This window comes from Dasypus novemcinctus, chromosome 4 (assembly GCF_030445035.2).
Source record: "Dasypus novemcinctus isolate mDasNov1 chromosome 4, mDasNov1.1.hap2, whole genome shotgun sequence".
NCBI lineage: Eukaryota > Metazoa > Chordata > Mammalia > Cingulata > Dasypodidae > Dasypus > Dasypus novemcinctus.
Genome location: NC_080676.1, coordinates 146,338,806 through 146,356,757, shown reverse-complemented (window position 1 = coordinate 146,356,757; position 17,952 = coordinate 146,338,806). Strand labels below are relative to the sequence as shown.

Genomic DNA, 17,952 nt, shown 5'->3' with positions numbered 1-17,952 from the left:
GTTTTTTTCTTGATTTCCTCCTCAGATTGCTAAGGATTAATGTACAGAATCACTAATGATTTTTGCATGTTGATCTATTTTGCTGAATTTATTATCTGTTAGCTTTGTTGTTGAATTTTTTGGACTTTCTGTATATATGATTATGGCATTTGCAAAGAAAGTTTTACTTCTCCTTTCTAATTTGGGTAACTTTTTTTTTTCAAATTCACTGGCTAGAATTTCAGTTACAATGTTGAATTACAGTGGTGACAGTAAAGGCCTCCTTGTCTTGTTCCAGATTTTCGAGGGGAAGATTTCAGTCTTTCACCATTGAGTATGAGGTTAGCTGTGGGGTTTTCATATATACCCTTTATCATGTTGAGAAAATTTCCTTCTATTCCTATTTTTCAAAGTGTTTTTACTAAGAAAGGATGTTGTATTTTGTCATATGTCTTTTCTGCATCAATGGAGACAATTATTTCATTTTTTCCCTTTGTTTGTTAATATTTTATATTATATTAAGTGATTTTCTTGGGATAAAAGCCACTCGATCATGGTATATAATTCTTCAAATGTTCTGTTCAATTCAATATGCAACTATTTTCTTGAGGATTTTTGCACTCTATTCAGAGGAGAAATTGGTCTGTAATTTTCTTTCCTTGTACTATCTTAGTCTAGTGTTGGTATTAGGGTCCTGTTGGATGCATATACAAAGACTTAGGTAGTATTACCTCCTCTTCAATTTTTTGGAAGAGTTTGAACATAATTGGTATTAATTCATCTTGGGATGATTGGTAAAATTCACCAGTGATATCATCTGGTCCTGGGCTTTTCTTTGTTGGGAGATTTTTGATGACTGATTCAATCTTTTTACTTGCAATTGATCTGATGATATCTATTCTTCTAAAGTCAGTATAGGTTATTTGTGTTTCTAGTAGTTCATCATTTCATCGAGGTTGTCTAATTGGTTGGCGCACAAATGTTCACAGAATCCTCTTATGATCTTTTTTATTTCTATTGGGTCAGTAGCAATGACCATCTCTCATTTCCACTTTTATTTATTTGTATCTTCTCTATTTTATTCTTTGTCAGTCTAGCTAGGGGTTTGCCTATTTTATTGGTCCTTTTAAAGAACAAACTTTTGGTTTGTTTAATGCTCTTTATTATGTTTTCTATTCTCAATTTCATTTATTTCTGCTCTAAGCTTTGTTATTTCTTAACTTGTACATGTTTTGGGGTTAGTTTGCTGTTCATTTTCTAGTTCCTCTAGGTGTACAGTTAGGTCTTTGATTTTAGCCATATCTTCTTTTTAACATAAGGATTTAGGGCTATAAATTTCCCTTACAGCACTGCCTTTGCTACATCCCATAACTTGATGTGTTCTGTTCTTGTTTTCATTTATCTGAAAATATTTACTGATTTCCCTCACAGTGTCTTTCTTGACCCACTGGTTGATTAAGAGTATGCTATTTAACTTCCAGATATTTGTGAATTTTCAAGTTCTCTACTGTCAATGATTTCCAGCTTCATGCCATTATATTCATAGAAGAGGCTTGGCATAATCTCAGTCTTTGGCAATGCATTGAGATTAAATTTGTGATCTAAAAACTTGTGGTCCATCTTGGCAAGTGATCCAGGTGCCCTTGAGAAGAGCATATGTCCTTCTCTTCAGGGGTACAACGTCTTTTGGGTCTGGTTCATTTTTCCTATTATTCAAGTTCTCTGTTTCTTTATTGATCCTCTGCCTAGATGTTCTATCTATTGATGAGAGTGGTGTTTTCAAGTATAGCTATTACTGTATGGATATCTATTTCCCCCTTCATTTTTGTCTTTGAGTGCCTCATCTATTTTGAGACCCTGAGGTTTGGTACATAAATATTTATGATTGTTATTTGTTTGTGATGGATTGCCGCTTTTCTTAATATAAAGTGTATCTGTCTCTTATCAGAGCTTTTGACTTAAAGTCCATTTTTTCTGATATTAGTATAGCTACCTCAGCTCTTTTTTGCTTATTTGCATGGAACACTTTTTCCATCCTTTCACTTTCAACCTATTTGTGTCTCTGAGGCTAAGGTGAATTTCAGGTGACTCTCTTGTAAGCAATGTATAGTTGGATATTGCTTTTTTTTGTTTTGCTTTGAGGTACCTGGGGCTGGGGATTGAACTCAGGACCTCCTATGTGGGAAACCAGCACTCAACGACTGAGCCACATTGGCTACCCTGAGTTGTTTTGCACTTGTTTTGCTTGTTGTTTATTTTGTTGTGCTTTTTTTTTTCAGAAGGCACCAGGAACTGAACCCAGGACATTCCATGTGGGAGGAGCGTGCTCAACTACTTGAGCCACGTCCACTCCTGGATATTGCTTTTTAAATCTATTCTGCCTCTCTCTGTGTTTTGATTTGGTAATTTAGTCCATTAACATTCAGTTTTATTACTATAAAGGCAGGTCTTACTTTAGTAACTGTCCAATTGGTTTTTACATGTCATATCTTTTTTATCTCTTTTTTCCTTTATTGCAACTTCTTTTGCCATATAGTTTATCTTTTGTGATGTACCTGGCTGATCCCTTCCTCATTTCTGTTTCAGTATAAAGTACTTTCTTTATGCTTACAATGGAGTTTATATTTTATAACCTGCATCTATAACTTACTAATTTGAAGAGATACCAACTTAGCTACAATAGTATAGATTTTCTATGCTACAATAGCATACATAGCTCATTGTTTCCCTATTTTATGTTATTTTTGTCCCACTTTATGACTTCATATTTTTCATGCCCATTATTGGGAAATATGCCTTTTTCTTGTACAATTGTATTCTTTTATGGGAATTAACGAGGTGCTGTTGGATTTTGCATTTACCCTTACTGATAATCTACATTTATTCATGATACATCAAGTCAGTCATCCCTGTCTTTTCCTTTCAACCTGAAGAACTCCTTCTAGTAAATCTCGTAGGGCAGGTCTTTTGTTGATAAAGACTCTCTGTTTCTGTTTATCTGTGAATGTTTTAAAGCCACCCTCATTTTTGAAGGACAGTTTTGCCAGATAAAGAATATTAGGCAGACAGTTTATCTTTTTCAATACCTTCAGTATATCATACCACTGACTTCTCATCTCCATGTTTCTGATGAGAAATCATCATTTAGTCTCATTGATACTCCTTTATATGTGATGACTCACTTTTCTCTTGCTGTACACAGAATTCTCTCTCTATTTTTGGCATTCAGAATTCAGATTATTGTGTGTCTCAGAATCCACTTTTAAAGAATTGTTCTGATTAGGTTAGGCCTACCCAGAGTAATGTCTTTTTTATTACTTTAAAGTCAGTCTATCTTAATAACATTTGGAAAAATCACTTCTCTTTTGTCATATAGCATAAGCTCATTGAGCAGTGACATCCATCATATTCTTAGATCTCTTCTACAACAAAGGGGAGAAGATAGAGTATGCACATGAGGGGGCACAGTTCTTGGGGCCATCTTAGAATTCTCCCTGCCACAAAAACCATCCCAAGATGCTTTAAAAAATGTCAATTACATTTTTATCAATACAATGCTTTCTTCCTGTATGGTGCAAATCAAAGTCAACACAGTTTACAAAAACACTCTCACTGAGTTTTCTAATATCAACAGACTTCATGATCTGATGGCTACTAAACTCAGTTTCTTTGCTCAACAAAAGTCACTAAAACAACTTTAAGTCTAAATCTTGAACTTATTTTTCTTATATTTAAAAGTCTTGGAGATGTCATCAAAACTCAACAATTTTCATAACCAAGAGCATAGCACAGAAAAAATAAATACATCAATGTTTAGGATCCATATCCAAGGATCAGAAAATACATCTGTATATACAATATTTTGAAGGAGATTTTATGTGAAAAGATAATGTGCCACCCAAAGTGTACAGGGCACAAGAACAAAAGATGCAATTGGACCAGTGTGAGATGTAACAATGAAGAAGAAATAGGGCCATTTATTCAACATAAATTCAAGTTTAAAGGAGAAAGTCTTAAGAGCAGAATGTTCTATTCCTCTGTTGCAGGCAAGGTCAAAATGAGGGGCAGAAAAGTTGGTACAGATTACCTAGCATAGCAATCTGGAATAAGGCCTGGGCAGACTCTGATCTACATTAGGAAGAACTCCATTCCACCTTTACTACAAAGCATAAAATATTCTTTCATGAGGGCCGAGATACCTTTAGGAAGGTTTTACAGAAAGCTCAAAAGTGTTTATGTATTTATGTGGGAATGCATATGCCTGCTGTCCGCATGTTTAGGTGTGCACGTGCACTTTTATGGATATGTGTGTATATGAACCTGTATATTTCTGTATGCAGTTTGGTGCATGTTTGTGGATTTGTGCAGTTATTAGTAGATTTGTGTGTGCGTGTAGCCTTATCCTACATTTTTCATTTGGATGTAGCCCTGCACATCATTGTTATGAACTTCCTCTCTAAGTATTGACATATATCAAAAACAACAAAACAATAACAACACAAGTATTTAAAAAGATAAATAAGACCTATCATTGTTATGAACTTCCTCTCTAAGTATTGACATATATCAAAAACAACAAAACAATAACAACACAAGTATTTAAAAAGATAAATAAGACCAGAAATTGAAGTTGGAAAGCCACAAGTACAGGAAAACACACATTTCCTTAAATTCAAGGTTTTGATTTTTTTTTGTATTTCCATTTTAGTATAATTTTCCCACTCACGAGGATCTTGAAAGCCATTTGGTAGGAGGCTTTGCAGCTGAGGGATTTAAGACATTTAGAGGTTGAAACTGGCAGACTGAATAAAGCTCTTTGTGACCCACAGGGGCTATTTCTTTGGTTTACAAAGTGGTTTAAGAAAAAATACACTCATTTTTTTAACAGGGCATGTGTACTTAATTGATCACATTCCCCATCCCTGGCTATCACATTACAACTGAGCCGCACACTTACTTTTTTCCCCTCCAATGCCAAATCCGCCTTTATCTGCAGATCCTCAGGCTACAGAGTTGTACAGACATTCACTTGGCTTTCAGAGAGCAAAGGAAGAAAAGGAGGCCCTGGCGACCCTTCCAAGCACATCCACACATAAGCAGGACAGACCAGCAGTTTAGGGCCAGCCTCACCATCCCCACCTAACGCTGCTGTGGCAACTGGGCCACTGGAGGTAGGCCAGGTGATGCTCCAGGACCAGAGATCTGGGATTGCCGCAAAGATGATGCTTGGAAGGAGAAGTCAGGCTGGAGAGTGGGGCTAGGACAGGGGTGAGCTGTCCCCAGTGTGCCCAGGCAGAAGGAAGCAGAGAGGTCCACAGGGGCCTGAGCTGGCTACAAAGTGGCTGTTACCCTTGTCCTGCCTTCCATCCACCTCAGGGACAAATCCATCCCTCCTTGGCTTCTGGAATTAAGAGTGGGGGCAGAGAAAAGTTTCAGGTTAAATTCTTTAATCCTGATTTGTTTTGAAATTATGAATTTTCATGAAAATAAAATATAAAGACTATGTACTACATAAAAAGATTACAAACATTTTATGAATCATATATAGACAGTGATAAAATATGCTACAATTAGCTTCAGTTCACCGTCCTTTCCTTCCTTCTGTGCTTGAAATGAGATGCTTATAAATTCTGCTGTTACAGACGGTTTGCATGTAAGAAGCTAAGAAGCATTTCTTTCACTCCCCCTCCCATCTATCCAAATGTACAATGTCCTGGTTTTATAACTTGGAGACACAATGCAGTTTGGATACTTGAGGTGGAAAAAGTTTTATGTAACATTTTTTTAAAAAACCCATTCAGTCTGCCACAGGCAAAGTAAGAATTTGTTAACTCTCCTGGGAAATTCACAGGAATTCTTGGACTTAATTTTCCGTCCAAGGTGCCTGGTGCCAGGAGTGGGCTGTGACCTGGTACTATCAATCCCTTTTACAAACGTCTTCGCTCCCTTCCCATGAAAGAGTACTGGGCGCAGGGCTTCTTTTATCTTGCCTACACTGCTTTGGCAAAATCTTTTCTCCTGCTGCTTTGCATCTCCTTTTATTCCCCAACTCATAGTTCCATCTTTTTCTAATTATCTTCAACAGGAAGGACTCAAAATCCACATACACTCAAAAGGAAATTCTTGTGGTTGGGGACAAGGAATTCAGAAGTAAATATGCGTGTACTATAGTGTCATGTAAAGGTAACCAGAGGCTAGGGAGGTGCTGCTGAACTAAAACATACGTGGTAACGTGACTAGCCCAGCAAAAACAGTAAGAAGGTATTTTCATGTGTTTGACACCTCCACACTGGCCTGTGAATTAAAGCACCACTTTCTATTTATAATGTTTTATCATTCTCAATGATTGATGAAATCCATCAGCACCTGTAGGAATGGCTCCACTTTCAATCATGCCTAATTTCAAAGGGTTCCCTCTCCCCATTTCCCTGGGTGGGAAACCCACCCTTCTTCCTATCTGGTTTCTCTCCATCAAAACTTAACTCTTCTGTCTATATGTCCTTTATATTTCAAGTAGAAGTGATAGGTGAATCTCTATAGAATTATTGACTCTGAATCTCTGAGTACTGTTCACTCATGGATAACATATTTTCTGTTCTTCAGACATGTTTGTTGTGTGTGCATATGTGGGTATGTGTGTAAAAATAATGAATTTAAAGAACAGAATCAATTGGTGATATTTTCAAGTAAAAGGGGCATTGCTGGAACAGCTACTTATGGGCCTAAGAGATTTTCACATTCCTGAAAAGAGTTTGTGATGTTCCCTGCTTCCTATGCCTGTGTTTAGAAAAATAATAACTAAGTTTCTTGATGATAAAATAGAAAATATATATCTGCCCCTAAGCTTCAGGATACTTGTTTCTATAACATTGTTCTTTTATAGCATTTGGCTGTGCAGTATAAGCTTGGGTTTGGGCATAACCTCCACTTCAACTTTTAAACAAGCTGGTCTTCTTCCCATAGTGTGAATGCCATTGGTATTTATGTTGGAAGAAAATCAAGCAGGGGGTGTGTGTGTTTGTGTAGGCTGACCACATGTGGGTGGGATAATAAAAACAAAATCTCAGCATAGCATACCTTGAGAAAAAGGTGTGGTATAAATTAAAAATGACCGCAGATGGAAATTTTGTGGATATTATAAAAACAGAAAAACCATCCATCTGTCAGCAGAGAGTTTACTATAACGGTGAACTTCTCACACTCCACATCTTAAACTGATATCTTCCTAACTGTCCGGATCACAACTCACATATGTGACATTCCTGGCTTATCTTCTATGGAACCTTGGGCTTCATAAAGAGAATGGCATTTATCATGTTCATCTTTGCCAATTTTATAACATGGACAGCCTTCTAGGCCTTAACACCATCAAACTGCCAAATATGCTGAGGCCAGCTTGCCAGCATGTCAGGTTAATGACAAAACTGTTAAAAGGCTGTTGTACAAGATGGCTTTGTTTCATCCAGTGCCACCATTTCATCCTGTGGGAAGCAGGGAAGGAACACTGGGAAAGGGGGAAACTTTTAGGTTATGCAGACTTTGTCTGAAAAAATCTTGTCTCTGTATCAGACAGTTGGGTAAATGGGACAAATGACTTAAACAGTCCAGACCTCAATTTTATTAACTCTCAAATCATGTGATAAGATCTATCTTCAAGTTTTGTTATGTTAGGGCTAATAGAGTCCATTGGTTGTAAGTTCCAATACATTTTAGATAATTATTATCATAAATATAAATTATTTTCAGAAAAATCTATATTACTGATTTATAGATTACATTAAAAATTGTTACAGAACAATTCTATAATTTGAATTGCATGTGTAAGAGTTCATTCTGCTGGAAATCAACTGTAATCCCTTAAATAATCATAGTAATACTATGTCCATTTTAAGAGAAAGTCATTTTTCTTCCACCTGAGTTATTTGACTTTTTTGGCTCTCATGCCTAATTGGACAGCAGAGAAGCCTTGATGCTGCCTTTTCTAAAGTCAGTTGCTCCTCCTTAGCAGGATTTCCTGTTTGCTATATCCAGCTTAGCCAGACCCTAGGTCTTTGTAAGATTTGACCATGACCTTCCTGAAAATCTGCCCCCTCTGGTTAACTGAGACACCACATTGTCATTTGACTGAATTCTACTGAATTTACTTCTTTGCCCAAAGATGTTATTGGGCAAAGATGTTATTAAAATCTTACATTTAATCATAGTGCCTGGCTCACAAAAATCACACAACAGCTGACATATATTATGGTTATTACATTGAAAATATCAACAAGATTATTGTTATTACTAATTGTTTGTTTTCTTTTCTTCCTGAAGAAGAAGTAATGGCCTCTCAAGTATAAGTTCTTGTTTTTGAAGTCTTTGCTCACTAGCTTCTTTTTAAGAAAATTATTTAATCTCATAAATCAACTATCTTAAATTAATAGTATTCAGATGAAACCTAATTGCAGTTATATCTTAAATTAATTGTATTCAGATGTATTTAATTGCAATTATTGTAATTGCAGATATTATGGAAGCTTCTGTTTTATATTTCCACCTGCTTTCAAGATCTTTGCTTGAATATCCTGTAATCAATGCAAACAGAATATGTATATATTCAAAAACTCTGAAGTTTTTAAAACCTATCCATAACAATATGAAACTAAATAGTTTCATTTTTTCAAATTGTCCCATTTGCTTGTTTTCTTTATTACCCCACATTGACCTGGCTATCTACAGACCATCTCTATCTCAAAAATAATAATTGCCTGCTTTTCTTAGATTTTCCTTTTATTATTTCCATGGACATTCTTCTTGTCCAGATACTCAAAACCTTAAAATTAAATCAATGCAACTGCCTCTTAATGGAGCCTAGTCTCTTATAACACCCAGACTCAATTCTACATGCATTCTGCTATGGAAATTCATTTGTACATCTTTTTGATTAATTGTTTTAGAGCCCACAAATATTCCTTAGTCTTCCATCTTACATTTAATTTTATCTATATAATTTCCATGATAACAGTGTCTGAAAGTTATCAATCTCAACTTTTTTTTCTATAATTACCCTGAATGAAAGTTTAGATGTGGTGGGTCTGAGTCTTACTGCACCACATCCAAAAGAGTTTAACTATTGATTCTAGACCATTGGCTCATGTTTTGAATTCCTATTTTAAAATTTTTCTCCATGTTATATTGACCTATTGGTTTCTATGTTTCTTTCAAGATCTAACTCACTTTTCATCATTTTTTACAGATTTTCCCTGATAGTCTGGCTAAATTTTTATCTCCCTTTTTCTAGTTATTTGACTTTTATATACAGCATGGTGTTTTGAAGCTGCATGTACCAAGGAAAAACATGTTCTTATAAACATAATTTATTCTTATGGATGTGAACCCATTGTAAGTAAGACTTTTCGATGATTTATTTCAGTTAATATGTGGCCCCCTCAATCAGGATGGGCCTTATTCCTGTTCCCGGAGTCATTTATAAATGGAATGAATATCAGACAAACAGAGAAAAAGTCACAGAGGAAGCACAGAGGATGGTGAATATCAAGAAATCTAGAAGAGAAAGGAGAGTCCCAGAGACAGCACCATGTTTCTTACCATGGACAAACTAAGAACCAAGGAGCTCCAGTAGTCAGCTCCAGATCACCAATCTTCAGAAATAAATCATCACCTTGATGACTCCTTGCTTTGGACTTTTGCCCAACCTCAAACTGTGAGCAAATAAATTCCCATTGTTTAAGTTGAACAATTGCAAGGTATTTACCTGAGCAGCCTAAAAAATACATTATATCTTCATTATATGCTGTCTCTATTATAACATCCTCTGGGCAAAGTTCTTTTATGATCTTTATATAATATACTTTTATTATCCCCAAATATCTTGGCTTATCTCTCTCTTCTTTGTAACTCCAATTGCCAATACCAAAGTTCAGGTCTTTTAATTTTTCCAGAAACCATCACATCCGGCCTCGTCATCCTCAGTCTCTATTCTCCCTCTAAATTATCCTGAATATTATTGCCCAAATGATGTTCTAAAACTAAAACTCTGAAGTTTTTAAACCTATCCATAACAAGTACCATTCATAGTGGTTTCTTACCTATATAGTAAATATCCCCTCTGGTCATGAACCCCAGATCTTTATTCTCCCCCAATGCCTATCTTTTCCAACTTACCTCTTGAAATTTCATTCTTCAAGATCATCTGTCTATAGATTTTTTTCTGGATTTTTAAAGCTTCTGATAACTTCTATTTCTGTGATTTGGTCTTTCATTTTTCCTTGGTAATATTTCCTGGTTAGTCACTCAAACTTTTGAATCTGGCTTAATATAATTGCCTCACAAGGATTCCTTGGTTTCTTGCGATGCCTTACCCCAGTTCTTCTTGATTATTTCTTAAAAACAATTTGTGCCAAAGCACACCTTTTTAATATATCATGACTTTTCCCATTATCCATGGTTTCACAGTTCTTTGCTTATCTGTCTTTTTTATCCTACTAGATCATGAATGACTCAGAAGCTATACATTCATTATCCCTGTATCTCCAGAGAAGATGGAGATACATCTCTCAAAAGGTAAAAACTAAAGAAATATTTTCATACAAATGATTTATGTGAATTTTTCAATACATTTCTCAGTTATAATTTTATGGTTCAACATTAGAAAATTCATGATAGATTAATTTATCCATTCCTACTTACAATGAAGCAATCTTTTAAAATTTATTTGTTGATAACAGGCACTTTGCTTTGCTATTAAGAGCAAAATGATGAATGTGATGAATTTCCAGTTGTTGAAGAACTAAGTAAGTTACAAGGAAAGGGCTTAAAAAAATAGAGACAAAAATTGAGAAAGAGTGGGATAGGTAAAATATTGCTTTAAGTATGGTTGGGGTACTGAAGAGCTAGATTTCTCTCAAAACCATTAAAATGGACTAAAAGTGATCCAAGAATTATTTTTTAAAATTCCCAAATAGGAATTTTGTGTTCTTTTATTTCTAATATAAATTCCTCTGCTATGTATATATTTTCACATTCACATGCACATTTAAAAAATTTATTATTTTTAAATAAGCTTTAGTTTAAATGTTACATCAAAAATTTAGGTGATTCCCATATACCTCACTCCCTCCCCCATTTTTCCTCATTGACATCTTTCATTAGTGTGGTACATTTGTTTACAATTAAAGAATACATACTGAAGCATTGCTGACCATGGTCTATTGTTTACATTATGGTTTACACTTTGTACCACACAATTTTATAGGCTTTGAAAAAGTGTATAATGGACCGTATCTGTCACTGCAATGTCATGCAGAACAATTCCAATGTCTCCAAAATGCCCACTGTTAAACCTAGTCTTTCCTCTCCCTCTCCCTCTGAACCTCTTGTGACCACTGCCTTTATATCAGTGTTATAAGTACTTCCATTACTAGAATAATAGTAAGGGTAGTTTAATTCATAGTTGAATTCCCCCTTACGTACGTACATTGCTCAGTCTTGAGGATTTGAGGATGGTGATGCTCACTCTTTTTCCGATTGAGAGGTGTCTTAGATCCCATGGGGCAGATGGGTGTAACTGGTTTGCTTCCAGTTGTAGATATTGTGTTTTTGCGGATGGGCATTGTACATCATCATCCTTTCGTTGTCCTGTGTGAGTCTGATGAATTGGAGGGTAGGTGTTGGCTGCAGCTCTGCTGAAATTCAGGGCTCAACCGACATATAAACAATTGGAAGATTTAAGTATTTGAGATACAATTAACAGGTATAGGTTCAAATAAAAGAGACATAAGAACTATTTGTAGGAAAATTATAAATTAGGAAAATTATAAATTAGTCCAACTCCAATACATTGGCATAAGAAATATTTGTAGGAAAATTGTAAATTAGTCCAACTCCAATACATTGGGGGGATAGCATATCATATATTCCAAGGTAAATCCCACTGACCAGGTGCTTAATTCCTGGGGTTGTCTGTCATGCTTTTAGAGTCCAAATATCTATAGACACCTTAATTTTGGGCTCCTCTACCACACATCAAGGAACATGGGGGTCTCTCTCTACTTTCCCAGGTTCCATTGACCTTCAACTTCTTATTCCACGTGGTTTTCTCTTTGTGTGTCTGAATTTCATTCTGCTTAGAAAGGAATCCAGTAATGGGATTAAGACCCATCCTAACAGAGTTGGCTCACACCTTAACTTAAGTAACCCTATCAAAAGTCCTACCTACAACAGTTTCACACCCACAAGAATGAATTAAATTTAAGGCCAAGTTTTACCAAGGTAGCTAGCTCCTACCCACCATATTCTCTAAGTAAAATATTAACCTTGGCTTAAATTCCATTAATTAGTTCATATCAAAACATTGTTATTTATACTGGATTCTGTAATTTTACATCTTATTTATCACTCTGGATGAATTGTGTGTATTTCCTGAATGGATGTAGTTTGTCTGCTCTCCATGGTTCATGTGGCTCATAATAAACTTTGTGTAAATTTAGAAGCAGAAAGTTAAGTCATACTTAGTCTTGCATGGCAAAGGACAAATCGTGGTTATGTAGGTTAGAAACTGTTTGGCACAGAACAGATAATTTCCCAAAGGAAAAAAATTAAAGTTTTGTGTTTTCCTTTACTCTGAAAATATAAATTTCACACTACTGAATTTTAGGTGTCATATATACATCGACATGCATAAAAAAAAATTACCTTCCATTTTGGTAACAATCTAATTTGTAAACAAACATATAAAAGCATATTTTAAAACTTTCTTCCTTGTTACTATAATTCACTAAAAACACCTATCTTATTTATCCAAGAAAAATATTTTCATCAGGGAAGGTTTAACAAAAATTGTGTAGTATGGCAAGATTTTCATGTAGAAAGCCAACTCCGTGTATTTTCTAAGCTCAGATGCTTACAGTGTGGTACAAACATTAAACCACAACTCATAAAATTTAAGAACTAACAAAAAATCTCACTTATATTTCTGAAAAGAGCCAACAGTTTACACTTACATATTTTAATTCAGAAGTCTTACAGCATATGTTGCACAGAGTTTCAGTGGAAAAAATGCAAAATATGTTCCGTCATTGATGTTTTAGTTTGTAAAGCTGATGGAAGCAAAATACCAGAAATGGGTTAGAAATTATAATGGAAATTTATTAGGGGAAAATCTTACAATTCCAAGGCTGTGAAAATGTTCAAATCAAGGCATCATTAGAGAGGCCACCTCAACAAATTGCAGCCAAGGGCAATCCTGGACGCCTGCCACATGACAAGATAAAATGGCGAGTCTACCAGCTTCTATTTGCGCTCTCCCCTAGGTTCACTTTCTCCCTGAGCTCATCTATAAATGACCAGGCACAATGGCTTATCTCTCCTGGACTGTTCCACTAATTGCAGTCTCTAGCCTTTCTCTCAGCTTCTCAGAGTTTCTCTGTCTTTCTGCTGTTATAGAAGATCCTGGAGTTCTCTTTCATATGGTAACTCTTTTTCTCTGTGTATGTTTCAGTTCACTGCTTATAAAAGACTCAAACAAGAGGACCAAGATCCAACCTGGGTCATGCATCATTGATTTAGTCCAATCAAAGGCCTTAATGTGATCTATTCAAAAGGCCCCTTAACTGAATCTAATCAGAAGATCCCAATAAAATAGGCTTACATGTACAGGAATGAGTTAGTTTAAGTATTCTATTTCTAATCTTTAAACCTGTCTTTACCATTTCATTTTCTTATTAATTGAATTTGGCAATATAATAAGCTTCATTTTTGAAGATGTTTTGGACCACAGAGAGATTCAACTATGGCAGGGGAGGAATGCTAGTGTGTGTTATTGATGGGGGACGCGTGGTTGGGAGGGAGTTCTCCAGGACACTGTCCATGTGGTGCAGCAGTGCTCCAAAATGTATTTACCAGGTGTAGTAAATGTGCCATGATGATGGAAGAGGTTGTTGATGTGGGAAGAGTGGGGTGAGGGGGTTGGGGGGTATATGGGAACCTCATTTTTTTTTAAATGTAACATTTAAAAGAAAATAAAGAAGGAAAAAAGAGAATAGATTGCAAGGGAGGAAGTGACAGAATTGAGTCTGAAAATGAAATCTTATGGAGAATGGTAAAAGTTCTTTATCATGATGGTAAAATAGTTGGAATTTATTTTTTAGATTTTAAGAAATGGATGAATTACCTTAGGCTGTATAACAAACTACTCCCAAAACATAGTGACTTAAAACAACAAACATGTTGCCCAATAACAAACTAATCAAAAACTTGTTGGCTTAAATCAACAGCATTTATTTTGTTCACGATTTTGTGAGTCAGAAATCAGGGCTGGGCTCAGGAAGGCAGTTCTTCTGGCCTCACTGGGGTATGCTCATACATCTTTAGGATTAGCGGGTAGGCTGGAAACTGGTTTGGCTATGCACCACATGAAATCTCATCCTGCAGTGAAATAGTCCATGCTTGCTTCCAACGGGGAAGGCAGAGGTACCTGGAGAGCAGCTGGTATATTATATGGTTTCTCAAGGTCTACATTTGGAAGCTGCTAATTAATACTTTTTTTGTTCCATTCTATTGGTCAAAGCAAGTCATAAGACCAACAGGACATCTTAGCCTAGCCAAAATGACATGTGAAACTAACGATCACAACCATGAAATATAGGAACTAGAAAACCTTACAGCATTTCTAAAGGTAATTATGAGAGGGAAATAGAAAATGTATCTCCCTAAGAGGCTTGCTGAGACACTGGCACACAGACGCAGTCAATTCTTTTTGCTTTTCCTTGACAAGAAGAGAGCACTCCCAGTTTAAAAACAACAGGGATTACAACTGAAAATGGGAGGATTGCATCCAGCATCCATGTGGAATTTGAGCCTCCTCTTGACATAGAGGTGCAATGGACACAACCAATCCAATGTCCACATAGAAGAGGTGGTATTGGATTGAGAAAAGTGGACATGGTGGACGATGGGTATGGGGAAAGGCAGGAAGAGATGAGAGGTGGAGGTGTCTTTGGGACATGGAGCTGCCCTGGATGGTGCTTCAGAGGCAATCACCGGACATTGTAAATCCTCACAGGGCCCACTGGATGGAATGGAGGAGAGTATGGGCCATGATGTGGACCATTGGCTATGAGGTGCAGAGGTGCCCAAAGATGTACTTACCAAATCCAATGGATGTGTCATGATGATGGGAACGAGTGTTGTTGGGGGGGGAGAGGGGGGGGTGGGGGAGCGGGGTTGAATGGGACCTCACATATATATTTTTGATGTAATATTATTACAAAGTCAATTAAAAACAAAAAACAAAAACAAACAAACAAACAAACAAAAAAACAACAGGGAAGCGGACTTGGCCCAGTGGTTAGGGCACCCAACTACCACATGGGAGGTCCGCGGTTCAAACCCTGGGCCTCCTTGCCCCATGTGGAGCTGGCCCACGCACAGTGCTGATGCGCACAAGAAGTGCAGTGCCATGCAGGGGTGCAGCCTGCCCAAGAATGGTGTCACACACACGGAGAGCTGACACAGCAAGATGACGCAACAAAAATAAATACTGATTTCCGTGCCGCTGACAATAACAGAAGCGGACAAAGAAAAACACACAGCAAATAGACACAGAGAACAGACCACTGGGGGGAAGGGGAGAGAAATAAATAAAAATAAAAAAAATAAATCTAAAAAACAACAACAAAAACAAAAGAAAAAAAAATCCAAAAAACAATAATCAAAAGAAAACATAAAACTCCCCACACCAACTCTCACATAGCAGGAATATAAAAAAACAAAAAAGATGTTAGTTTATATTTAAAAGCATTTTCCCACCAGGGGGAAAGCAATGAGCTTGTATGCTCAGTTTGCCTTAGAGAGAGGCCATGTTTAAGTAACAAGGAGGTTTTCAGGAGGTAACTCTGAGACATATATTACTATGTTAAATTTCAAGTTTGTAAGAATAAGGTTCATAAATACAATAACTAATATCAAGGGCTTGACATATTGTCCTCTTTTCTAGGCACTAGTGATGCATTTGAAAAAAGGTCTTAACTAAAAGATGGAAATTGTAATATAATTGTGTTTTTATAGCTAAGAGATTTCAAAGTGGGTAGGGAGGTCATTCCAGAGGTTTTGCTTATGCATATCTTAGGAGGATCTCACTGGCTGATGCAGTAAACACTGCCTCAAGCAGGGGTGCTCCAAAGGGCTCTAGAGACATCTGGATACTATAGGCAGGGCAGACAAGCTCAGGTAATAGGTGGCCTGTCGGTGGACCTTACCTTGGATATAAGACACCCTGTCTCCCCAATGTATCAGAGTTAGACTCATATATAATTTTCCTACAAATGGTTCTTCTGCTCCTTTTATTTGAACCTATAATTAGCACTATACCTGTTAAATATATGTCCAGAGACTTAAATCTTCTTGATATTCATATGGTGGTTGAGCCCTGAATCTTAGCAGGGTTGCAGTCAATGCTTACTCTCCAGTTTATTGGACTTGCCCAGGACTACTAACAAAAGGATGATGATGGAAATGCCCATCTCAAAAATCAGTAGGCATCTACAACCACAAGCAAGGCAATTGCATCCATCTACTCCATGGGATCTAAGCCCCCTCTCAATCAGAAGCAGATTGTCTTCAATGTCCCAAGATCATCAAAATTGATGAATGAATGCACAAAGGTGGAAATGCAACTATCCTCCAAAGTAGACCTAATACTCTAGTAATGGAAGAACGTGTACCCTTGATATAAAGACAGTGGTTACCAAGGTTTTGAGGGGAGGGAGAGGGAAGAATAGTTGTAACTTGGGACATTTTTGAGACATTGGAATTGTCCTGCATGATATTGCAAGGACAGATCTGGCCATTATATATTTTGTCAAACCTTATGAAATTGTGCAGTGCAACATGTAAACCATAATGTACACTATAGACTATGGTTAGTAGCCTATTGTTTCAATAATTCTCATTCAATTGTGACAAATGTACCATGCCAATGAAAGATGTTGTTAATGGGGGAAAATGTGAGAAGAGGAGGCTGTGGGATATATGGAAATCCCCTATATTTTCGATGTAACTTTTATGTAATCTAAAACTTTTCTACAAATAAAGAGAAAAAAAGTTCTGTCCTTTAAAAAAAAAAAAATTCCTGGGAATGTTAGGAAGTACATCAGTATTTGTGCATAAGCCATATTTTATTATAAATTGAGATAGCATAATTTGGGGCAATATATTGTACTAAACTGGCAGGATAGTGAATCCAGTTTTGAGATAATAGTAACAGTATAAATTCATGTTTGAGATTCTGTACTGTTTACTGTTGATTTCTATATGTCAAGGGAAGTCAGAGGGAAAAGACCACCAACTGTGACAGGGAAGGGCAGAACACTGCACTGCTGAAACCAGTTTTCTTGAGACAGGTAAGAGCTGATGATCAGGGGCTACTAATATGTGTACAAATGAGATGTAAATGATACCATAGACAGGCATAGGGACTTTGGCCCTTGACACAACTAACCTCTCTTCCCAGTCCATCATAATTTTCAGTGACTGTTATTGGCATGAATGAGGCTTTTAAGGGGATACTACCTCTTATGTATTATTTCCATAGGTGGTCTTCTTTTGTTTGGTTTAATTTTTCTCTTAAGTCTACTTATTTTATAATTTTATGTAGAACACCATGTGCTGGGCAAAAGCATATGTTGATAGTTGCATATTTCCCCCAACATAACCACTGTATTTTAAACATTGAATGCTTGGAAGTTGAGTGGAGCAAAATTCCTCCCTCATGTATCTATTGACATGCATGTATATATAGAAGGAGGAAAGAACCTCCTAAAAGAAATGACATTGGTTCAACATATGTTTTTTTGATATTTTGAGATTCCAGTATATCAAAGTACATTTTTAAAGAAAAGAGGTGTCCTTGTTGAAGCCAGATTACAGGATAAAGTGTAGTCTTTTAAGACCAATATTTTTTAAGGTATCCCT

General features: G+C 36.4%; 1 long non-coding RNA gene across 1 annotated transcript in view; it reads left to right on the top strand.

Moving 5' to 3' along the window:
• LOC105747123 (uncharacterized) overlaps window positions 1-17,551 on the top strand; it is a 120,848-nt gene extending 103,297 nt beyond the window's left edge. Inside the window, exons 2-4 of the long non-coding RNA XR_009185615.1 lie at window positions 9,395-9,685; window positions 10,471-10,545; window positions 17,301-17,551. This is a non-coding gene — a long non-coding RNA (uncharacterized lncRNA). The remainder of the gene's footprint in view (window positions 1-9,394; window positions 9,686-10,470; window positions 10,546-17,300) is intronic.
• Window positions 17,552-17,952: the final 401 nt, after the last annotated feature.